Source organism: Hordeum vulgare, chromosome 7H, assembly GCF_904849725.1.
Source record: "Hordeum vulgare subsp. vulgare chromosome 7H, MorexV3_pseudomolecules_assembly, whole genome shotgun sequence".
Taxonomy (NCBI): domain Eukaryota; kingdom Viridiplantae; phylum Streptophyta; class Magnoliopsida; order Poales; family Poaceae; genus Hordeum; species Hordeum vulgare.
Genome location: NC_058524.1, coordinates 626226823 through 626253395, shown reverse-complemented (window position 1 = coordinate 626253395; position 26573 = coordinate 626226823). Strand labels below are relative to the sequence as shown.

The following is a 26573-nucleotide window of genomic DNA, read 5'->3' as shown; positions in this document are numbered from 1 at the left end:
TTTTTTCGTTCGCGAAAGTAAAACTGTGCTTCTCATAAAAACAAAATAGAAAACACATTTTTTCATTTCCACGAGGCACGGTCGTGCCTCTCGTGAAAGCAAAACCGTGCCGCTCTTAGAAAATAAACGGGTTTTTTTGATGCAGAAAAAATATTTTTGCATTTATTTATTTTTCGTTGAAAAGCTAAGAAAGACCAGTGAAACCCCCAATCACAAAAAAATCTAAAAAGGCAAAAACGCAGGTGAAAAATTTATGAAAAACAAAATTCAAAGGAATCGCTTAGAACATGACATGTGGCGGCGGCTGAAAACGCATCAAATGATGACGCGTGGGTGTGATCATTGGAACGTTTCCAAAAAATACTCCCTAACTAGTTACTTCCTGAAACGCTCTACAACTGACTCTTCGATTATCAGAAGTTATATTTTAGGGGAGTGATATGCGCCGGCGCGCCGGTCCAAACTTTCGGCCGGTCGCGCGCGAGCCGCAGGATCCACCAACCCCGCGTCATCCGCACCGTTGGATCCGCATGTAACATTTTTTTCCCCTATGCAGCAAAATTTCGATGCGATGCAACAATTTTTTCAACGGTTGCAACAAAAACAAAAAATATAGCAAAAAAATATCTAGGTGATCCTAGCAAAAAACGAAGCTGGGGGTGCGTGGTAGCAAAAGTCAAACGCCAGTTGTAGCAAATATTTACGTGACGTGTATGCAATTTTTTTAGTGAACGTTGCAACAAAACATGATGCCGGTTGTAGCAAAAATTAACACGGTTGTAGCAAAAGTAAAAAACATCGATTGTAACGAAAAATCCGACGAACTGGAGTTGCAACCAAACGTATATGCAGCTTTTTACTCGACAAATGTAACAAATTTACACGAGAAAAAAAGTTGCATGAAAAACATTTGTATCAAAAAAATACACGATTGTAGCAAATGTGACGAAAAATGCTGCAAGCATGTGCCAGCGGGGCGGGCGGGTGAAAAAAATGTTCAATGGGCCTGCGTGCGCGAGGGACAACTGGCGCGTCGGTTCGGCCGGCGCGCCGCGTAGAAACGATTTCCTATATTTTAGTATTGGAAGTAAAGAGTGGAAGTGTGCAGAGATATTACCTAGTTCAGGGCCCTGAAGAAAAGATGGTTCGGGCACAATTTTGGAATATTCTATTTGAGGCGTTTCCTATTTGCCGCTCGCAGGCGGCAAATCGTCCGGGAAACGCCAGCATTGCTGTGTCATCTGTTTCGTTCACTATTGTTTTTTTTCAATTTTACATTTCTGGTTCCTTAACTTTTTTAAATTTTATTTTCTTTTATTTTTTTATTTATATTTATATTCTTTTACTTTTACATTCTATGATTTCTTTTTTTACTGTTTCTTTTTATTTATATTATACAGTCTTCATTTTGTGTTACCAAAATGTTCAATGTATATATAGGAAATGTTCACGGCATTTACAAAAGTTCATCATACATTATAAAATGTTCATCATGTAATAGAAATTGTTCAATAAACATAGAGCATCTACCTATGCTTTTCAAATTTGTTTGGTGGTATATTAAAAAATGTTCAGTAAGTATTTAAAATTTATTCAACGTATATTACAAATGTTCAATGTGTATTAAAAAATCATATATTACAAATGTTCAATGTGTATTTAGAAATTGTTCAACGCATATTAGAAATGTTCAATCCATATTTCAAAATTGTTCAACGCATAAATTTTAATTTTTCTCCAAGATACTTATCATATACTCCGTATTAGAAAATGTTCATCGTGTATAATTTCAAATGTTCATCATATATTAGGAAACAAATTATTGTTTTTATTGTATATAATTTAAAATGTTCATTTTATATTAAGGAAGTGCTCACCATATATTTTTCGAATATGTTCAAAATTAAATCCGATAGTTAAGGCTGCGGGACGTAAATCTATCAGTTGTACGCACTAGTTCGGTTGGCTAGTTCCACTCACGAATAAGAAGCAGCTCACGAATTTGAGTCGCGCGCCCAGCTCTTTTCCCAAAATACCTCTCAATACCTCCAAATGGGCCAGCACATTTGGGGCTGCCTTCAGAAAAGGATCAACATTTTACCGCCCACGGGCGGCAAATAGGAGTTCTCCCTATTTGACACATTCTGCATGGAATTGAATTTCGCCAGAGCTGGAGAAGAAGCAGTGACCTAGGCCGGACCTTTAACATGTTGCCGCTTTTCTGGTTCGGCCAACCTTCTAGAGTTTCCCAGCCGATTTTTAATTGTTTTAGAAACCTTCTATAGAGTTCCCTAATGAATTTTCCTGTTTCATTATGGTTTTCATCGTTTTGCATTTATCCCTATATTTTTTAAATTTTCGAAAAGATTTTTTCTTTATTTTCTATTATTTTACTTTATTTTTCTTTTCCTTTTTGCATTTTTCCCAAAAAAATCATATTTAAAAAAATTTGGAAACTTAAAAAAAATTCTCAAGTTTTTGAATTTTTGCACTTTTGTAAAAAATGCTCGAGTTTTCCGTAATTATTCATACAGTGAAAAACCATAATCTCTGAAAATAATCTCTGAAATTTCTAAAAATGTTCCCTTTTTAAAAAATTGTTCACAAATTTAAAAAATGTTTTATTAAATGTTCTGAAATTGTTCGCGTTTCAATTTTCTTGGGTTTTCAAAATTTCTCTCCATTTCAAAATTAGTTCTAAAAATCCAAATATGTTCATGATTTTAAAAATTGTTCCCGTTCTGAAATTTAGTTCACAAATTCGAAAAATGTTCATGTTTACAAAAAAGTTTGAAAAATTTGAAATGTGTTCTCCATTTCAGATAATTGTTCATAAGGTCAGAAAATAACTAAATTTTTGGAATATTTTTATAGGATTCTTTCAAATAGTGTTAAGTTTGCAATGTAAATTTGTCACCAGATCTGTTCGGTCGTAATGCGAATCGCGGATCGAATCCTATATACAACACCCTGTGTGATGGGGCATCTATTTGTCGTAGAATATGGCACATAGGACCTCCCCATTATTTCTGCGAGGACTATTTCTGAAATTCAGCGAGACCGAAGCTTCTCTCGCTAAAGCATCCTGCCTAATCAGGATGGCCCACTAGCCAATTATTTGCGCGATAGCACTTCTAGCCACAGCAACACAATCGACTGTGGGTTCAATAAGTCGTGCACACCCTACTAGAAGTTGGAAAAGAGCTGGTTTTCTATTGTTGTTTTTTTTTCTTTCGTTGTTTTTTTTTTCTCCATTTCTTCTATTTTATTTGAGTTTTTTTTGGCTTTTTTTATTTTCTATTGTTTTTTCCCTTTTCCTTTTTTATTCTTTTTAAACATTTTTTGTTTTTTCATTTTTTTGTTTCTTCTGGTCTGCAATCTACATTTTTATTATATGTCAATAACATCCATGTGCTTCTCCCCCTTCACTTTTTTTAACTGAGGGTCTTGAGCATGCGCAACAACAGGATGGACACCATGTGAAGGACAATCAAAGAGAAGCACATGAAAAAGAAGTACACACCGTCTGCCACAAGCGGGCAGCACCACCACCACCAAACACATCACCGTCAACCACATGCACATGCAGCAACACAAACCGTCGTTTGGGTTTCCAAAACGACACCTTCAACGAGGTAGTGTTGTCGAGGACGCAACACCGCCATCCGATCGGGCGAGCACGATCATAGGTTTTCATCTGAAGGTATAAGACGCCGTTGTGCCGTCGTCGTGGTAGACTCACACAAAGGATGAGCAGGGGTTTCTCCCAGAGCACCGCCGCACAGGCTCGATTTGGACCATAGATAGATCGACGGCCAGGCTCGACACGAACCAACAAGGGCCGATTACTGAACGTAATTTTGATTTAGCTAACACCCAGTCACACGAACCTGCCGATCTGAATCCTCACTGGACTGAGTCCAAACATGCAGTTCGTAAGTGGATTCATGGACCAAAATCTGAACATTATTCTAATTGAGCTAACACATATTACTTGCCAATCCGAATCTGTGAATCCTCACTGGACGTGGGAGAAACACAATTGATTCAGTCATTTTATTTCTTTTATGGCTGTTCAACGCATTGGTTAACATTGACGAGTCCCGTTTCGGTACTGTCCACTCACAAATCATATAAAAGAAAATATAGACCTTTCACAAGTTATATCCACTTTCATACTTATGTTTGTATGGCGGATCATCTGTCCGAACTTATACGCCGTACATTAGCACACAATCGTCCGAACTTATACACCGTACATTGGCACAAAATCGTCCAAACTTATGCGCCGTACATAGGCACAAAATAGCTGAACCGGTCGGCCCATTTACAGGCGTTGAACTATGTGTCAGGAAAAAAAAAAGTGTAGCTGTGGGGACTCGAACTCCAAACCTATAGCAAAGCTGCAGTGTTAACATCCAGTCGCCCTGACAACTGTTGAAGAAAATACATGGAGTATAGGCTTGGCGGGCAAAAAGTCTTTTCTAAAGATAAGGTAGAAGACGAATTACAAATCCTAGACTACCTAATAGGCTAATACATGGACTCCTAATAAATAAATAATGATAACTGGCTGGGCCAGAGTGGGTGACTGTTAAGTTGGAGCCTGCCCATCTGTGTAAGTGGGCTGGGCTGGCCTATGACCACCTGTAAAAGACGTCAACAACAACAAAATGAAGGTCCTCCTCATTACATTTTTATATAAATAAATTTCTTTTTATTTTATTTCATATTCAAGCACTCGTGAAAGACACATTTTTCTTTCACGAGAGTCATGATTTTGTTTTTGCGAGAGACACGTTTTTGCTTCCACGAGAGCCATGGTTTTGTTTTCGCGAGAGGCACGGTCGTGCCTCTCAGAGACGGAATAAAACATTTTTTTCTGTTTTCTATTTTAAGAGAGGCACGAGTTTGCTTCCGCGTGAGGCATGGTTTTGTTTTCACGAGAGGCACGGCCGTGCCTCTCAGAGACGGGATAAAAAATTGTTTCTGTTTTCTATTTTGAGAGAGGCACGAGTTTGCTTCCGCGAGAGGCATGGATTTTTTTTCGCGAGAGGCACGGTCGTGCCTCTCAGAGACGGAATAAAATATTTTTTCTGTTTTCTATTTTGAGAGAGGCACGAGTTTGCTTTCACGAGAGGCATGGATTTGTTTTCGTGAGAGGCACGGCCGTGCCTCTCAGAGACGGAATAAAATATTTTTTCTGTTTTCTATTTTGAGAGAGGCACGAGTTTGCTTTCGCGTGAGGCATGGTTTTGTTTTTACGAGAGGCACGGCCATGCCTCTTAGAGACGGAATAAAACATTTTTTCTGTTTTCTATTTTGAGAGAGGCACGAGTTTGCTTCCGCGAGAGGCATGGTTTTGTTTTTACGAGAGGCACGGCCATGCCTCTCAGAGACGGAATAAAACATTTTTTCTGTTTTCTATTTTGAGAGAGGCACGAGTTTGCTTCTACGAGAGGCATGGATTTTTTTCGCGAGAGGCACGGCCGTGCCTCTCAGAGACGGAATAAAACATTTTTTCTGTTTTCTATTTTGAGAGAGGCACGAGTTTGCTTTCGCGAGAGGCATGGATTTGTTTTCACGAGAGGCACGGCCGTGCCTCTCAGAGACGAAATAAAACATTTTTTCTGTTTTCTATTTTGAGAGAGACACGAGTTTGCTTCCGCGAGAGGCACGATTTTACCTTCGCGCTCGGAAACGAAAAAACGTGTTTTTTTTGGTTTTTTCTATCACGATAGACACGAGTTTGCTTCCGCGAGAGGCATGGATTTGTTTTGGCGATAGGCACGGCCATGCCTCTCAGGGACGAAATAAAACATTTTTTCTGTTTTCTATTTTGAGAGAGACACGAGTTTGCTTCCGCGACAGGCACAATTTTGCCTTCGCGCTCAGAAACGAAAAAATGTGTTTGTTTTGTTTTTTCTATCACGATAGACACGAGTTTGCTTCCGCGAGAGGCATGAATTTGTTTTGGCGAGTGGTATGGCCATGCCTCTCAGAGACGAAATAAAACATTTTTTATGTTTGCTATTTTGAGAGAGACACGAGTTTGCTTCCGCGAGAGGCACGATTTTGCCTTCGAGCTCGGAAACGAAAAAAACGTGTTTTTTTTGTTTTTTCTATCACGATAGACACGAGTTTGCTTTCGCGAGAGGCATGGATTTGTTTCGGCGAGAGGCACGGCCATGCCTCTCAGAGACGGAATAAAACATTTTTTCTGTTTTCTATTTTGAGAGAGACACGAGTTTGCTTTCGCGAGAGGCACGATTTTGCCTTCGCGCTCGGAAACGAAAAAACATGTTTTTTTTGTTTTTTCTATCATGAGAGACACGTTTTTCCTTCTGATTTTTTTGTGGAAAAAAAAGTTCGTCAAAACCTATCAAATGGAACTAGTTTTGAAGATTTCCACGCGAGGAACTAAACAGTGAAAATGGTTTAAAATTTGAACATACAATTTAAGAAATAAAACGTTTCGGAAACATGGATCTACAAAAAACAAAAAACTCTCAGGTTGCAACGAGTTGTCGCAACCTAGGAAGGTGGCGATGATGTTTAAAAGGATTATTTTTCAATTAATGTTTTCCTTCATCATCAGCTTGGTTTATATAAAAAAAACTATGAGGTTGGGCCCAATTTTTTTTGGTTCTAGTAAAGCTTGAAAGACCTGCTAGTATGTGTAAATGGGCTGGGCTGGGCTATGATCACGAACAAAAAAACCTCAACGACAACAAAATGAAGGTCCTCAAAAAAAAGAAAAATGCAGGCTCTCCTCATTTTCGTTTCTGAAAATAAATTATCTTATGTTATTTCACATTCTAGCATTCTGTCGTCCGTACACACAAATACATAAACGCTCGCAGAATTGAGAAAAAAATACATAGTATTTCGGTATGTACTACCACTGCAATTATTTTCTTTTTTCCTTTCAAAAACATCAAAAGGGTGTTTAAAGGCGTCAACTATTTGGGGATGGCAGACGCAAAACCTCCGATGCCAGCAACAAGGACGATAGGCAGGATGGAGCAGCACAGGACGGTCCTCCCGACGGCTCGCCGGTCGCGCGGATGTCGGTTTACCCAGAGGCCAGCCCAGGCCTCTCCGCACCCGAAGAGCACCAGAGTAACGAGAATGGCGAAGTAGGAGTAGAAGACCACCTTGCCACCGTGAAGGAAGACGCCGCCGGGACCCCGGTAGACGAGCAGCCACAGCGCCCCGGATGCCTCGAGGACGCCACACAGCAGCAGCGTCGCCGGCAGCTTCTTCCGGTCGAGGCTTGCCTCCGCGATCGCGCCCACCACGCTGCTCTCCAGATCCATACTATGTATATATAGCTGGCTATTTAGCTGCTCGTGATCTCTCTGGGTCACTGACTGTCAAGTTGGGGGAGATGGGTGCGCGGGCCGCGGCGATATGGCTTGAGGAAGCTAGTTGGTTATATATATATATATATAGGCAGAGTGCATGAACAAAGGCACAAGCAAGTTGGGTGGGCGGGCCGCGCGCGCGGGGCGATAGAAAGTTAGAAACACGACAAACATGTAAAATATACTGTATATTTTGCTGCGGAGAAGCCAACTAAACTCTTTGGTTTCGTAGTAGAGGCAGAGTCATGACCAAGGGCACAAGCTAAAGCACGAAGGGGGTGTTGGGCGGACACACTGGCGTCTGGCGTTTGCCGAGTCCACCGTTGTGCCGTACTCCTTGTGGTGACTCGAGTTTCCCTGCACCCCCGGGACTCAAGCTTCCCCGCACCCCCGCTCCCTAGGGTTCCCCCCCACCCTCCCCTCGCGGCCGCCGGCCGTCCCCGCCCCCTCCCGGATCCGCCCCGTGCCGTCTCTCCGAGAGGTGGCCGGGGCAGCCAGTGGCGGAGCCAGGATTAAAGCAAGCCCCGGGCTTAAACCAAAAGTCGCCACAAGGGAAGAACTTAATCGTCCATAAGGCTCTTGGCTACCTCACAAGATACCCCATACAAAACATGTCTCAACTGGTAAAAAAATAAATTTGAACTCAATCCTTAAAAATACAACAAAATAGATAAAAAAGATATGACAAAAATTACAAAGAATAGTACTCCCTCTGTAAACTAATATAAAAACGTTTACATTACTAAATATAGCAAACCATCCTATAATTCAACAAGTCATCACTACTCATCCTATTTCTCAACTCAGACTGAATAATACGCATAGCTGAGAAAGCTATTTCATCTTCTTTTTCTACAATATGAAATAAAATTGACAATTACATCAATTTGAGTCAACAATACACTAAAGAGATATGCGACTGGATACATAGACGCACATTATTTTCAGTTTGAAGCAATTTATACGCTGATATATAATATAAATATATGATAGAAGTAGAATTCCTGTGCCTCGTGCGCGCAGGCTGCTCATCTCCAACGGTAGCTTAAAAAATCCGCGTCCAATAAATTTTTTGGCGCGTCACTTTAGCAGTTTTAAAGCGCAGGGATCGAAGCATCTTCAACAGACGCGCGCTAGTGCGGCGTCCAATCCAGTCCGATCCAGCGGTCCCATCTGCAGCAGCTCAGAGTTTGCTACGCGCAAGCCGGCGCACCAGATATGCTACGCGTGATAGCGTTTTTGAGCGCGCCCAAATTTTTTTAGCGCGCGCAGTGTTTTGCAGCTTCTGCTGGAGTAGTCCGGCGTTCAAAAAGCGAATCTTTTAACGCGCGGAGCAGTTTTTGGGCGCGTGCTGAAGATGAGTATGATCGTGGGGTGGGTTGCCTCCTGCGTGCGTTTGTTTCTGCCAAGACAACCCAACAAGGCTTTGGGCCTTTTTTTTCATTAGGCTGCATTCCGGACCTGCAGAAAAACATATATATTTATACCTTATTCAATTTTCCAGGCCCTGGGTGCCCGGGGCCCAGCTCCGCCCCTGGGGGCGGCGCGAGCCCCTTCCCTCTTCGGCCTCCCTCCTTCCCCTTCCCTCCCTGTCGTCGTCGACGGTCGCCCCCGGCGCTTGGCCAGGTGGTGTCGGCGGCGGCGGGACCGCCTGTCCCCGCGTGCGCGGCCCCCTGCCCGGGCCATGGGGACGGCGGCCGTGCTCCTCGGCTCGACGACGGTCCGGCGACGCGCGAGGTGGTGGTGTTGCCGCTTGACGATGAGACGGCGTGGTGACGCAGGTTGGCCGACGGCACGCCCCCGGTCCAGATCTGGGCCCTGTGGGCCCCACCTGGGTCCTAGCGGGCCGGCTCCCGGCGTGGCTTCATCGTCGTCTATGTGGTGAGGAGGACTAGCAGCTCGGACGGAGGGCGGCGACGCCGATGGCGCGCGTGCTGCAGCGTGATGGCGGGATCTTTACGGGCGTTGAGAGCCCGGCCGGGCCTGTGGGCCCACGAGCGTGGTATGCTTCTGCTATTGTGCCCGGTCGGCTACCGTCGTCGACGGTGGAGGTTGTACCCTTCCGCGTGCCGACGGTGTTGTGGCCCCTAGTCCCGGCTCCTAGTCCCCGTTGTGCAGGCCTCACTTCATGGTGCCATGGTGAGACGGCGTGGAGGCTTCATGACCGCGGTGGCGCAAGATGGTGGTCGGTTTGGTGGCAGGCTCTGGAGCATCCGAGGTGAAGGTTGGGATCGGGGAAACCCCTGTCGGCCTGGCCGACACCGACGTGGCGACGCCTATGGGTGCCGCCGGACCGTCCTGGAGGGCGTCGGGGGCGACCCTTCCTCTTGCCTCGTCACGTACCGGAGGAAACCCTTGGCAGCAGCGTCATCATCGTCGCGGTCCTTCTTGGAGGTGTTGATTGGTACCGATGCTTCGGAGCCTTGGAGCTTGGTGGGAGATCTTCGATGGGTGCAGTGGTCGTGAAGCGTCTTCGTTTCCGTCGATCCGCTGTTGTTGGCATTTTTCTCTTGTTGTTTCTCTTTCGTTTCTTTTGGGTGTGATTATGCTGCTTTCGTCCCAACACCTGCTGTTGATTGTATTGGTTGGTTGCTTTGTAATACAAAGCGGGGGAAACCCATTTTTGAAAGGGGGTGTTGGGCTGAGCGAGTGCATGCTCGCACAACAAGGAAACGTCTAAAGGCCCGTTCGGGTATCCTTCTGCTCCACGGCTCGCTCCAGGAGCAGTCAGAGCTTGCTCCGTAAATCCTGGAATTTGAAGGAGTTGGTGGGTGGCTGAACGGGTCCTAAGAGCATCATTAGTAGTACCCTCAAACCCTCAAACCAGTTTAAGGGTTGAGAATTGACATTTTTTGGCACTTTTAAAGGTTGAAAAATAGGGGCAAAGACTAGAACCCTCAGACCCAACCCTTATAATGGTTTCTTCTCCATGGTCGGCTTCTTCACCATGGTCGGCTTCTTCCTCTTCGGGGCGGCTGCGGGGGTGACGGATGCGGCGGCGAAGCCTGTGAGGAAGTGTGCACGCCTCCTCTTCACACCGATGTGCGTGGAGGCCACCATACTGGCCACCATGGCGGCGCTCGGGGCGGGGGCAGGTGCAGGAGGCGGCTGCGTGGGGTTGCTCGAGGTGCGGCCGGGCACGGGATTCGGCGGCAGGGCAGGGGCGGGAGGCGGCTGCGCGGAGGCGCTCGAGGCGCAGCCGGGCGCGGGATTCGGCGGGGAGGCGGGGGCGGGAGGCGGCTACGCGGGGGCCCACGAGGCGCGGCTGGGCGCGGGCGGGAGGCGGCTACGCGGGGGCCCTCGAGGCGCGGGGTTCGGCAGCGGGTTGGGGACGGGTGGCGGCTGCGCGGGGGCCCTCGAAGCGCGGCCGGGCGCGGGATTCAGCGACGGGGCGAGGGCGCGCTCAGGGCAGGGGCCGGTAGCGGGGCGGACGAGGGTCGGCGGCTGCGCAGGGAAGGATGAGGGCTAAAGCGATTGAGGCATTTTTCCCTCCCCCGATGTGTCATTGACCAGAATGAAGGGCCCTGTATTTTTTGCTTCTCAACCTGTGTTTGTGCAGGTTGGGATGGAAAATGTGGGCTGGGCCTTCAAATTTTTTTTAGGGTTTACAGGTTTGAGGGCTTTGTTCCGCGCCAACTTTCGGCCTCAACCCTAAAAAAAGTAGTTATTTTGAGGGTTTGACCAGTTTAAGGGTTCTACTAGAGATGCTCTAAGTATGCTACTCGCAGCGAAAAGTAAATGGCACTAACGGTCTAGGAACTTGTACTGCGGATTCACTTAAGTCACACAACTTGCAAAACGGAAAAATCCGTCACACAACTTGCGTTGCGGATGCAATCAAGTCACAGACTACAACTGAACCGGTACGAACCCCGGTTTTCTCTGATTTGAGGTCACGCGGCGCACGTGACTGCTATGGATGGTCGTCTTTTTGTAGATAGCCCCCCTGAACTCTCATGCAATGTCGTACATAAGCAACAACGGTTCTACCAGACAACATCCAGGATTACAAGATCCAAATTGATAGTAACAAACTTACAAGAAGACACGGCAGTGCCATCTATCTTGTCACGCCAGGTGGTGAAAGTATGTTTTCGGGTAAGGTCTTCATCTTCATTGGGGAGAAATTCTAAAGCCAAGCCTTCAGTTAGTAATGGGCCACGGTCGATGACCACTTTCACATGCATAATAACTGGAAAATCAATGGTCGCACGCTCTATGGGAGAATTTGGAGCTGGCGGTGAATGTGCATTCTCATCGTCGGAGTTTGGCTTCCATGGTCCATTAGGAGGTGCCGGAACAGACACGGTGATCACCTTTGGCACACCACAAGGGTCGTGCAACCACGTGGTAACCGGCAACACCCACTTGTTGGTGGTCGGGAGCATGTCGATGAGCTCTTCGTCGACACTTGCAAGCACTAGGTTGACGGTGTGTGGATCCCAAGCCTCCTCCGGCAGCCCCACCAAACTCAGCATCGTCTTGTACTCGAGCTTCCCCGGTTTGCCACGCGAGAAGCTTGACCAGCGCTGAAAAGAAATCCTACTGCCACAACAACGAAGCTGCTCTGACGCGTGCACCACACGAGTGCAAGTAACCTCCACCTTGGTTGTCATCCGTCGGACAGCACAATAAGACTCCATCGCCGCCGCTAGTGCCTCCAGCGTCACCACGCTCCGCAATTGTCTAATGATGGTGGCGTACAGGACACGGCCATAGAAATCTCGCTCGCGCGCCGCCATGCCAGCAGTGCGAACGATGACAATCCGCCCGCGCTCCGGCCGCATCTCCGGCTTGCCCCGCTGCCACACCTCTTGAGGAAAGATACGCGAGTCCGGGATGCGAGGCCATGGCACGGCCACGCTCCCCTTGTTGCGGCCCTTGCCTGCCACGATGATGGCAGCATCACGGCTACTTCCGACGAGGGAGGAGGAACAACTCTAGCCAGAAGGAACGCCGCCACCGCTCGAGATCTCGCTGCCGCCGCCACCCATCTGTCGCTCCGTCAGTGTCACCGGAAGGTGTCAGAGGAGAGGAGAGCAGAGCTACGGTTCGGTTTGGTTTCGTTTTGGGAACTATGGTTCGATTTTGCAATACGGCCTTCAAATAATATCGTTAAGGACTTCTCTGCAAAAACTAATGTAAACATGTTTTAACTCTCAAACAGTGCATTTGATTTGTGATCTATTATTACTTGTTGTTAGAAGGGAGACAGAGAGATTGTTGCAGAATATGATGGATGTTGTATAGAGCCTCATGAACGAGTATATATAGGAGTATAATCTTGGAGAACAATAAGTCTTTCCTATAGAAGAAGACGGATTACAAATCCTAGACTACCAAATACATGGACTACAAATCGTAGACAACTGTTGGCAACAAAGTTGTAGCAATAAAGTTAAAATTCTAACTAGAGCGGCAGATATGTTTTTTTTTTCAAAAGCTCCAACATTTGTTGAAAACAATATGAAACAATTTCCTTGAAAAATGCGAATAATCATTGAAAATCTTGAAAAGAGTTAAATTCAAAAAACTTTTAGAAAGTGAACAAATAATTGAAAAATGTGTACAAAGTTTTAAAGTTCTGAATGATTATTGATTTTTTATATCGATGAATAATTTTGAACACACAGTAAATATGCTTGTAATATATATTACACAGTATTTAAATACACATTGAACATTTTGTGATATATGTTAAATGATATTTAAATAAACATCGAACACTTTTGTTATTAATGCTATGTTAAACATTTTAAAATACACATAAACACTTCTAAAAAGTACGTTGAACATTATCTTAATATATGGTGAACATTTTTTAAATGTATGATAGACATTTTATTAATACATGGTTAAACTCTTTGTATAAATAAATAAAACGAAATAATAAACAAAAAAACTGAAGAAAAAAACCATAGGAAAGAACGAAATATAAAAAACTAAAACTAAAAAACCCAAAACAAAAACAAGAAGAAATGACGGAAAACCAAACTGGAAGAAATAGAAATCTGAGAAACAAAAAAAATAGAAAGAAAAAGCGAAATAAAAGTAAAAGCAAAACACATAGAATAATGAAAAAAATAACAATTTACTAGTTTAATGTACATTGTTTTGAAAACGTGTAAATTTTGGGGAAAAAACCCAGAATATTATATAAAATTATGAACAATATTTGAAAACAAGAAAATTTCAGGGTATTCCATACAATTTTCAATTTTTTGAAAGTTTCAAAATGGATAATAAAGTTCAAAATAAGAAAGATGAAAAAAGGAGATATTAACGCTTCGTCGCTCGTTGTGTGAATACCCTACTAGAGGCTTAGTCGATACGGGTGAACATTTTAATCTTTTTGCGACTTTGCAGATGCCGGTTTTGGAACCTTCTAGATAGATCCGATCTGGTTTTTACCTGTTATGAACCTTTTAGAAGGTTCATGGTTATTTTTTTCGTTTTCGTATTTTTCTTTTTTAAATCACAAAGTAAAAAAATGATCAACATATTAATATTCATTTTCTAAAAAGTTTGAAAAAATCAAAAAATGTTCATGTTTTTCAAAAAGTTCAGAGTTTAAAAAAATTGTGATTCCAAAATTATTCGTAACTAAAAAACTCATATTTGAAAATTTGGTTAGAGTATTAAAATGTGTTCCACTTTTCAGAAAAAAAAATGTTTGCATTCTGAAAATGTCGTATAATTTTTTTGAAAAATGTTTGCTTTTAGAAAAAGTCATGTTAGAAATTCAAAATAATTGTTCAACTATGTCAGTGGTAGTTCTTATAGATCTGCGCCGCTTGTTAGTTAGGATAGTTGGCTCGTCCAGTGATAGGCTCATTTGCGTGAGAGTGGGAGGTCCTGTGTTTCATATAGACCATTCACTGCTGGGCCTGCCCAGCCTCAAGAAAAAAACCATGTCTCTGTTGATGGTTCTTATATATCCGCGCTGGTTATTTGTCAGCATAGCTCGGTCGTTCTAGTTTTTTTCTTTTTTTCCAAGGTAAAAACACCCTCATCTATGAACTCATGATGTTCATGGAGATCATTACAGACTCATGCGGGATGCCAAACCACACATGACGACCAAACTCCAAAGAAATAGCAAATCTAGCTAAAGCATGTGCTTCCTTATTACTCTTTCTACTCTTAAAACAAAAATAGCATGCATCGAAATCAGCTCTTCCTGTTGTGATCTCCCTCACGATAGCTTCGTTTCTCCCCCAATACCTTCTGCGATGTCTTTGGTAACTTATTGACAATCGAGGCAATGATCAAATGATGTTCATCTAGGCCGAGCGCCAAAGACATAGCCTCCCTACACGCCAATGTTTCAAGTGTCGGTGGGTCTGTGATCGCATAGACCATGGCCAAAGCGCCCAGGTACTTGCCCTTCTCATCCCTGCAAACCACAACAGCCGAACCCATGCCATTATGTGAAGAAACAACAACATCAACATTGAATTTTGAAAATCCCACACGTGGTGGAACTCATGGTTCATGAGCTTTACAGGTAGGTGACTGCTTTGCTTGATTGTGTCGTTGTGGCTTCCCGGTCAAGGCCAGATCCTCGATGAACCTCTTAACAAACAGATTAGTTGTCACTGGAGATTGGAATTCCGCCTCGTGGATTGCCTTGCGGCGTGCAAACCAGATCGCCCAAAGTGTTACCGTTAGCTGAAGAAACTCCTCATGCGATAACGTTGCGTGCAGGGTGAATAACCCGTTTCGGGCGTGAATTTCAGCTGTATGCATCATATGCTCAACCATGTATGGGTTTGCCAAAGCCCACACACAACGGGACGCCGAACATTCTAACAAAGCATGCTTCCAGGTGTCTTCCATACCACACAAACTGCATCTTGAATTTTCAGCCATATTACGTCGGGCCCTGACATCATTAGTTGGCAAAGAGTGCAAGGCAAGCCTTCATAGGAATAGTTTGAGCTTGGCTGGCACGAGAGTTCCCCAAAGAGTTGTCCAATCCTTTGTCGTCTGATCGATTGTTGAGGAACCCGTTGTTTCCTCCAGCCGGTCGCCTCTTGTAAATTTTGTGTGAACCATCATTATGTACGTAGAGTGGACGGTGAATATACCCTTTTTCTTCTTGCTCAATGACCAGAAATATGTAACCCAACACGTGCACAGAGGGATGTCTCATCAATAAGTTCACTAACCAGAATCGGTCCCGAAGTCGGAGGTGAACAGTGGCGGAGCCAGCCTATGAATACACCCCAGGCAAGACTTAACTATGACAGCGTGACCTGCCACCTGCCCAAGGAATTAATCCTTCTAACCATTGATTAACACTAGTGCTTAGTACTAGTTTCATGGACTAGCCCGGGAAGCCGCCCGGGGTCGCCGGGAGGTGGCTCCGCCACTGGAGGTGAAGTGATGGGCCTCATAGTTGTCTCTCTTGGAAGCCAATTGTGATGCCAAATCTCGGTGCTAGCACTGTTACCAGTCCTACGTATAAGGCCTTGGACCAGCACATATCTCCCATCGAGTATTGGTCGCCAGATCTGCAATTGGTGACTGCCCAAAGAAGCTTCCAGGATCAATGTTTGAGGGAAGTAAACACTTTTCAAGATTCTGGCGCTCAATGATAGGGGTTCCTGAAGCACCCTCAAGGCTTGTCGCGCTAACAATGCTAAGTTAAACTATTAAATATCAGGAAAACCAAGTCCCCACATGTGCCTTGGCCGAGACATAACATCCCAAGATACCCAGGCGACCTTGTAAGTTTCATCCTTGCTTCCCCATCAGAACTTGCGAATGATGGTGTTAATATGTTCCATCCTTGCCCGGTCGTTCTAGTGGTTCTGCTCGTTCGCATGAGAGTGGGAGGTCCCGTGTTTGATCCCCGTCGCTAGCAGATTTATTTCAATTTCCCACTCTTTCACTGAGGCCATTCGCTGTTAGACCGGCCCAGTTTGGTGCTCCCTGCTATGTATGGTTGCCAATAGACGCGGGCGGCGTATTTTGTAAAGGGATCATCCTATTCTTTATAATGAAGGGTATAGTCATATCTCTTTTGTTGATGTGTTTATGGGGGTGTATCGAAGCAGAAGTGAACATTGACATGGAAGAAACTCCATTGACTCGTTTTTTTGTTGCTTTGGAAACTACTAGGAATCAGACTACTGATCCTAGCATTTTATCAGACCAGCCCAACAGCATACGAAGACTGCTTCTGTCCGTTGGATTGGTAGGAACGCAGGTCTTTGTCATCGGGTTGTTTCCTTGCAATGTGCTTCCTATGATTGATTGGTCCCAGATATCACGGTTGATTGGAATATAGAACGTGGGTCCATGTTTGTTTCCATGTAATTTGGTTTCTCAAATAAATGATACCCTAAAATCAAGCGAGGACATATTCTCTTATTTTGTACTGGACGAACTTTTGTTTCTTTTCCTACTAAAGTTAGCTTCCAGTATACGTGTTAAATTTGCTTTGATCTAACACTCAAATTTTTTTGCTTCGACCTAATAAAATCTGGTGGCCTATGTAACAATTTATTTATTTATTAATGTAGAAAACAAAATGGTGTATCAATTTTCTATTATTGTCCGCATGAAGCATATTTTGCTTCTAATGTTACTCGACGTTTGCTTCCGACGCGATTGAAGTTTGCTTCGATCTAATGTGATTCAGTTTGATAGAACATATCCTTCCATAATATTCCTAAACTTGATTTAATCATGCTGCTTCCATATATGCTTCCCATATTTGCTCCATGTCCATATAATCACATATATATGTTTCCTTCCTTGTATTCCATACATGTTTCCATCATATGCTAAATATATGCTTCCAACAATACAAGCCAATGCTTCCTAATTCATGGTCACATTTTTCTCCAAGCATTGGCATGATATGTTTGTTGCTATCAAGTGGGTGGTTGTATTTTGATGCACAATTTTATTATGGTTGAAGCGTGAGACATGCAGTACCGGTTCATTATAATCTTGCAATGTTACTGTAAGAAACGAAGCACGCAGTATGTTCTAGGAAAAGTTGTGTGTTTATGTGTGAAGAATGTGAAATGTAATACAAACGCATTTTATGTCGCAGTGCTCCATTGACACCATAGTTTGACAATAACTGAAGCATGAAAAACATATTTCCAGACCATTATCAATTTACCATGGTTGTGTAAACAATGAAGCAAACATGTAGATACTTGGAAACATGCCATACACGATACCGAAGCACATATATATGGTACTAAATGGAAGGAAGCACATACATAAGTAGTACGGAAATTAATACATAGGCTCTGAAGCATTGCGTTTGTGACAATGAAGCACGGCACTATATGTAGAGCGAGTGACGTCGAGAAATTGGAGGCGTCGGAGGAACGAGAGATGATGCCAAGACGAATAAAAGGCATTGTGTCGTTTAGGAGCACCATTGAAGCACCAGCGCCAAAGAAGAGGACAACACGATCGCAATATGATTGTGCCGCCTGTCTATCACATTCCGTGTCCCCATTCCTGTTGATGTCCTTGTCATCACCGCCACCAGCCACCACATCGTCATCGTTTCATTACGGCAGTTGACTCTGCAACATGTAATGGCAGCCATGCATCATGCGCCGCTAGTATTTGGAAGTGTCAAATTCATGATATCTCAGGATAACACAATAGTAGGAAAAGAAGCATGGATAGAAAGTCACGAACTCTATGGAGCGCAGAAATATGTGTGATGTGCATATGAAGCATCATGTTCATATTGGACATTTTTTTAGAAAAGAGGCCTTATAAGTACGGAACATATCTTATAATGTTAGGAATCAACAACGAAAGCAGGATTAAAAAGCATCAAGACGAGTTGATATAAAACCTAGGTCAGACAAGGATGGGGTGGGGGAATCCTGCGGTAATCCACTCGTGTTGGCCTCGTTCCCGAACTGAGTCGACACTCTGTCGAGGTGGACACGGGAGGACATAACTGCAGGTGGAGCGGGACGATCCAGATGGAGATAAACACGATGACGAGGGAGGTTGCACTGTCGACGATGAGTAGGTCGTGGGCTAGTCCATGCGCTCGCCTCACGGATAGCACACCGGTGAGGTGGAGTGGATCCAGAGGTAGGTCAGAAACTCAGAGAGCCATGGAGGAGAGGAATGGTGAGCTCGGCGATGAACAAGATGGGGACATGGGTTAGTTGGTTCGGGCGATTAATTTGGATCAAGAGAGATTAAGGGGACGGGGGCCAATTGGTTCGAGCAATTAGTTTTTTTTGGAATCGGGAGAGATTAAGGGGACATGGGCCAGAAAATATAAGGGTTTTGGGCATCTCTCAGCCGTGAGACAAAAACGGATCGACGGTTCACGAGGGGTCTGACAAATGCTTCGCATCATAAGTCTTGAAGGAAGTGTTTCCCTTTCTTTTATGGCTGTCCAACGCATTGGTTAACATTTTTTGCTCCAAAGTACTCATATTTACTCTATGCTTGGCTAAGTTCCAGCTATATAAATGCTTCGCTTATTTTTCCTCAAAACAAAGTTCCAGCTATATAATGACCATTTCTCTAGGGTAACGGGCTATTTATACATAAGCTTATTTCATGGGGGTCAAAGATAGTTGGATGTGAACATGTAGCTGAAACAAGCCAATGCGTGCATATGTTCATGGCATCAATTTGGTTGGATGGAGTCACACAATCATGCTGAATCAACTTCCATAATCACGTGGTGTCGTAATGGGATATAGCAGGCAACCAAGTTGTTATGTATACAGTTAACTGAAAGTTATCATCCTGGCTCATTTTGTTTTATCTTTCCTTTTGTTTGTTTTTTAAACATGTTCTTATATATTTGGCTTGCTTACTTTGGTAGAAGCGTCAGATTTTAACAGCTGCTTTTGTCATTCCCCAATGACTCTGATGTGCTCTCCGTATACATAGATTTCGTAATATATTATCATTTATTCTCTAGTTATTTCAGATTCATGTTGCATGCCCAACTGGTTTCATTAATGCTGATAACGTGTTGTGTGGTGAAGATATTAAAGAAAAACCGAATTGGTAGGCTTTGTCGCCATTACTCTTTAACTGGTTGTAGTGACATAGGATTTTCTCAACCAACTGATCTATCTATTTAACAAATCGACACAAGTAGCTCTATATAGGATATATACATGTATGTCTAAAACAACCATAGCACTTTTTTTAATAAGAACAGTTCTACCGCTATACCCTTTTTCTAATTGTAAATCATGTTTAATGTTATTGTACAATTAGACCTTAAATGATTAGCTTATGTATATCAAATTATCAATTAATAATATTCTGTTAGAAACATATATTATTAATATTGAATCCAAATTGCTAGCACTATGAATGCCACATCAACACGTGGAGTATCATCTAGTCATTTGTTATGTGGACTTTTCGGTCTATGGCCAATCCTCATAGTTTAGATTATTATCAGTACCTGAGGTTTTGCGAGCATTCCATTAAACAAAAAGCAATATTTTTTGGCAAAATATCCAATAAATCATTTTTATATTTTTGTATAGATATTAAAATGTAGCTTTATTTCCATTCCCAAAATAGATAAATAGAGCGAATAATATGATAAATGGAAATTTGTTGAGTGGGAGCGAAAAATAGAAAGTTTCTCATGAAAATAGAAACAAAATATAACCATGTTTTCCATGATACACTACCGAAAACTTAATTTATGTATCCACAAATGGGGAAGTTTCCTTTTTTGTCTATACTACGGGGTACAAATATTCTAGTACATTAGCCGATAATTTATCTGTCCATTTCATATGATTGTGGAAATGAATGTTTGATAAATTTTTCCCGTTATTTTTTAATCAATTTTTGACTTTCCAAAGAAAATATTGTTTATTTGGTAAGTCAATAAAAGATGGGACAATTAAGGCGGTTTCAAGGAGTGATCATCAAGAAAAATATGGAATATTGGACGAAGCACTCCGCGTGATAGAAAAATGAACAGTTTTCTTCTTTGAAGTAGTAGTATATAAAGATAGCACACCCTAGCCCAACCTATGTACACTATGGCCCAACTCAATCCTACCATAAGAATAATACAATCCTTTGATAATTCACTTTATTGCCCAGGTTCAGATGCGCCCGGTGAACAGTAAGGTGATTAAAAATGGTAAAACAAATCAAAAAAATATCCAAAACCCATTTTGGAGCAAGATGTGCATGTGCCTGATGTTAGTACAATATTTCATGAAGTTTCGACATTCGAGGAGCGTGCTGCAAAAAAGATCAAATCGTGCGTGAATAGTGTTGTTTTTTCAAATGTTTCTCACATACCCGAATTTAGTTTTTTAGCCACGAGCTGCTCGAATGTTCAAACTTCATAAAATTTTGAACGAACATCGCACATTTGAGCATATTGCATCACAATTTTTTTGTTATTTTATTGAATTTATTTCTATTTTTTGCGGCCTTATTGTTCATGTCCGGGCTCATCTGAGCCCGGACACGAAAACGGCACACTCATAATCCTTTCTCTACTCGTATGAGGTAAAGTCTATGACCATCTTCCTAGGAATTATATCTTATTATCTTATTATGTTACTAGAAATAAAAACATATTCATAATAGTATACACTGTTATATATCCAAATTATAGGAGCATATAGCAAAAAACTAGCACATTACGTTGACACAAGAAACTACCACTTTTTAAATTTTTCAAAATCTACCATGAAATTGTTGTGTTGTTCCAAAAAATCCAAATGACCACATTAACTAAACTGTTTGTTGACTTTCATTTGACCGTTAACTCACATGTGGGACCTACATGTCAGCTCTTTCTTCCTTCCTTTATCTTCTCTCCCAGAGCACCAACAAGGACCGGCCATAGGTCGTGCCTGGCAGCGGGCAGCAGCGACAAGCGTCGGTGAGCAGCAACCGCGGGGACAGCAACGTCGGGCAGCAACAGCAGTAGCGGCGGGCAGTAGCAGCCAGAACGGCGGGGCAACGGCGGTCAGCCGGAGCGGCGACGGGGAGCAACGACAGCAACGGCCACACGCAACAGCGACTGCAGCGACGGCAGGGAGAACAGTCGGCGAGCAGCAACGGCTGCGAGCAGCACACAACGACAGGGAAAAGCAGCGGGGAGCGGGGAGCTGCGTCGTTGTCAGAGAGCAACAGTGACGGCAAGGAGCAGCGGCAGCGAGCAGTGGTTGGAGCTGCGGGCCGAGCATGGGGTCGCCAGAGTTAAGCAGCGCCGGCCATGGCGACGTGTGACGGGAGCGAGACGGAGCACAGGGACCCGATTGTATTTTTCCAAAATTAACAATGATCCGATTGCTTTTTTACATAACTTATAGGGACGGTTTTGCTTTTTTGTAGGGACCGACACATGGGCTCCATATGTCATAACGGTCAACTAATAGTTCACTATAACAGCGACCTAACAAGTAGACCTCCTTTGTCATAAACGCAATTAAAACTTAACGCTTTAGAATCTAGGTTTTTTTAGAACAATGAAACAATTTTGGGGTATTTTGTTTTTAAAAAAAGGTAGTTTTAAAAACTTAGTCCGTAATGTGGTAGTTGTTTCCTATATACTCAAGATATACTGATGTAGTTAACGTAGCAATCGGATTCGTTGTTTTTTGCTTTATTTCTATTTGTGTATGATAGTATAATTTTTAATCTGTGTTAGCAGCATATTCGCTCTTTATCTATTTCCAGGATACTAGTGAGCATGCACGTGCAACGCACGTAATATCAAAGAGTCATGGTTCATTCTCTCCTAACTTCTCCCGCTAAGGGGAAAATTACGGCGAGAGTTTGCCACTTCCTCTGTCGTCAAGATAGTGGGTCCCCGCATCCATATACCATCGCTCCAAACGGGAGGGGAATGCTTCGACTCCAGCGCGCTGAGAATGTCAATGCACCTAAATAATACAACCCACTCTCGTCCACCTCCAAAATTTTTTTGACAACACATCATTGATGTCATATATTTTTTTCTTTTAGAGAAACGTCAGTCTATTAGTAAATAGTTTTCAGTGTCACGTACAATCAGTGGCCTAACAACACACCTGCGCTCAGGCTTCGACTTTCACCGCTTTGCTTCATCTCAAGATGTTTAAAGCAACAGTTTACACCTACGCATTCTATTCCTTTTGTGGTTGCAAGCACTGACGTGGTTGGTCATATTTTTAGTTGATTCATTTAATCAAAAAGTAAATACCAAAGGATCGAAACATGGGGAGTTTACACCTACGCGTCCATGCGTAGCAATGCTCGGTCTAAATCCCCCACCCCTATTTCAATGGGTGGGGGCCCGGTGCTGCAAACGTTTCTCCCCTCAATTAGCATAATAGGAAACTTTGAAGCTGTCTGAAATCGGTCGCTCCAACGTGGGCGCGAGATAGCAACCCTTCCAATCATGGTTGATGAAAGCTTATCAGGCATGGAATGTCAAACAAATGGTATTGAGATCATGCATGTTGAGAACATCTTGTCCTATATGTTTTTTTTGCGGGTAAAAACTTGTACTACCTCCATTCCTAAATATAAGTCTTTGCAGAGATTACACTACAAACTACATACGGATGGAGTATGTCTATATACATTCATATGTAGTTTATCGTTTAATCTTTAAAAAGACTTGTATTTAGGAACGGAGGGAGTATTACTCAAATAGCGTCATTTTTACAATCCGCGTTACAAAGATTTACTACCTCTGACAGTCTGGAACCTAACCAAACTGTTGTTCTACTTTCAGTTCTAGCATACATAGCCAATAAATCACTAACCAAATTCTAGCTATGGTTGTTATGAGTGTCATACGAAGAGGAAAAAGATATTTGATCTCAGTAATCAATGATGTAAACACTTATCTATCTATATCCTTCTACTTGAGCACGTTCGCTGCTGATAGCGAGTCCAATTCCACACAAATAGGCAATTCTGATCTCCGAATGGCAATGAATATTCCCTCCATACAAGCACACAACTCTGCTTCTTGTCCTATACGTTAATGAAGGAAAGATAAGTTTAATTTCATATGAAGTATTTTAATAACCTGAAGATAAATATGAATTCATTCACAATCAGCTTTACACAAATTAATTTGTGTACTCCTTGTTCGAGATCTGTAATGAACATATTATTACACAAATTAATTTACCAACATAGTGCACAAAACAGACAATCAAATTCTAAATGTCGTCACACATGGTAATAATTATAAATACATGTATGTTGTTCAATCCATCTATGATATACAATCCTATTGTACAAACAATAGCATAAGTTTTGGGTTAACCACATAGTAGTACACAGCCATCTACAAAATCAGGAGAGGATGGTACCTTCTGTACCTGCACAGGGAAAATCTTGAGACAGACTCTATGTTGCCTGGATGGGAGAATCTTGTGGTGGAGATTGGGAGGAGGTAGCCGAGGAGTTCTCAAATGGCGATACGTCAAGTATAGATTAATAATTAATAAAATGGCATGTTATAAAGACAAAGAATAATTAAATGCACGAGATCTGATCAAAATACTGCCCTAATTTGTATCCATGCCTCTTGTCATCAAGTCCTATGGCTGAATGATCATCAATTTACTGAATCCTCATGCTAATTACAAAATACATTATATGCTAGTATTAGAATTTAAAATATACTCCATAACAGCTGAGCATGAAAATCTGAAAACAGAAAAGATGCTGGCTTGTAGCTTGCTTACCTAATGGTACATGCTTGAGGCTTCCCAGCCTCTCATTGAAGATTGGCTTGCAGTTATTGCCAGTATTTCACTCCCTAGCATTAGCCACAACATCAGCAGAACATCAACAAATCATAGTTGATACAACGGAGGTCAACAGTCAGTGCCCATCAACAGCTAGCAAGCACGCACACAAGTACAGAACAATTACACAGACAGACACACCAAGCACGAACGCCCGCACAAGCACACACACAGCCAGCACGCACGCACTCGATAGCAAGCACACATAGAATGAGCCATAGCAGGCCAGCAAGAGCGGGAGGACCAGACATCACCGAAAAGAGAGCAGGGAATGGGAAGGGCCCGAGTAGGATACCTTGCTGCCAACAGGCGGCAGCGACGGCGAACACTCCAAGCGGCGGCGGGACAAGTCGACGGAGCGGCGAGGGAAGTCCAGATGGCCGCAACGGAATCCAGGCAGCGGCGGCGGTGGTAGCAACGCGGCGGCGCACTCGTGCGGTCGCACCTGGATCCTCGATCCAATCTGTTGGACGACAAACTGAGCGAAAGTGCTGGCTGTTTAGGGTTACGAGAGTGGTGGAGTGGGCTTCTACTGGGCTCCCGTGTCGCCGGCGTGTCGGTGCCGTCCCGGAGGCGTATCGATATTTTTTTCTTTTGTTTTAAATCGGAAACTAAGATACTCCAAGGATACGTGTATCGCTGCCGTATCTGGCGCATCGCCGTATCGCTGACGTACAGGACAGGGATACACATATTTTACACGTATCGGTGCTTCGGAGGGCACCTGGACGCCGGGGACGTTCTTGGCGGGCACCTTGACGCCGGACCTAACGTCTATGCGGAGCACGTCCACGGGCAACCGCTCGCTGTAGAACTGGTCGGCGAAGCAGGGCCACGTCAGCGCCGGCACGCCGTGGGAGATGGCCTCCAGCATCGCGTTCCAACCGCAGTGCGTGAGGAAGCCGCCCACCGCCGGGTGCGACAGGATGGTCACCTGCGGCGCCCACCCGCGCACGAGGATGCCCCTGCCCTCGACGCGCGACTCGAACCCCTCGTCGTCGAGCAACGCCTTCACGGCGAGGTCGGTCTTGGCCCTTTTGATGGCCCAGACGAACGGCCGCCCCGACGCCTAGATACCGCACGCGAGCTCGGCGAGCTGCTTCGCTGGCAGCTGCGCGATGCTGCCGAAGCTGATGTACAACACGGACGCCGGTGGCCGGGTGTCGAGCCATGAGACGACGTGGCTGACATCGACATCGGCGCGGTTGCCGCGGCTGGCCATGGCGTCGGCGTCTTTGACCAAGATGCCGGAGGCGCACGTCGGCCCGATGGCCCACGTCCTCTTACCGAGCGCCGCCGCGTACGCGTCGACGAAGATGCCCTCGACGCCGCGGAACGTGTTGACCAACAGGCCATCGGCAGTGGCCTCGGCGTCGAGAACATCGTGTTGCTCCTTCTCCACGCCGGGGCTGGAAGAAGCCCCGGAACGTGGCCGTGTTCCCGATGGCTCGCACCGGGAAGTCCGGCACCTCGAACGGCTCCATCTCGGTGGGTGGAATGCGTTCAGTCCTATTAAATTACTAATTGCACACATAGGTTGGAATTAGATTAATTGTATGCATTAGATTTTATTCGGTGGGGCTAATCTGACGGTGGTAATTAGGCTGGGTACATCTGCGGGGTGGCTTTAAAAAAGTTTTAGTTTGCTTGTTTAATAGTAATATAGATATAGTAGTTTCCATTTTTCTGGAGGACAAGAAAAACAGATATGTTATCACTTAGTCCTGTCCGTCTTTGTCCCTTGTTTCAGACAATAAATGTCATATACCTTGATAAATGTTCCTTTTCACCTTTTACATACTTTTGCCATTTCAGCCCACGGATCAAATAAGTTGACCATTTTCACCTCATCTTACAATAAAACAAATTTCGCATGCATTTTTGATAATGCAAGGAGGGCGGTGACCGTGTGTTCGTGCTTGGCTTTTTTTTTTAGAAAAGAAGAATTGCTTCCGGCCTCTGCATCTGAACGATGCATGCAACCATTTTATTAATTATTCATAAAAGACTTCACAAAGAAATATAACAATAAGTTTGAAGTCACCGTCTAGGCGACAACTGTTCGTGCTTGGCTATCATGTTGATGACCAACGATGAATTTGAAAAGAAAAACCAAATGTACTTTACAATAAAGAATAAGCACGTGTTTTTAGTCAGGCCTCGAATATCTCTCTCGCCGATCCACCTTACACTAAGAAATGTGTAGACACTGCAACTTTTCTTCTTCTTTCAAAGGAAAGCACAAATCAAAAAAAAAAAAAGAAGAGCGTGTCTCAACTTTTTCACACACACGCATACGGTTGGTCTCCAGGAAAGTAAGATGTTTAGGAGTTGCTGATTCTACAGTGTCACTAGATCCTACTTATCTTGCACACGAACCATACCGCGGGCATTACCTTCCCTTCCACACCACCACGCACGGCCACTTCCACGCTATAATAAA

At 43.7% G+C, this 26573-nt stretch overlaps 1 pseudogene; it reads right to left on the bottom strand.

Moving 5' to 3' along the window:
• Positions 1-21182: 21182 nt before the first annotated feature.
• LOC123409618 lies at positions 21183-25689 on the bottom strand (annotated as a pseudogene).
• Between the last annotated feature and the right edge of the window lie 884 nt (positions 25690-26573).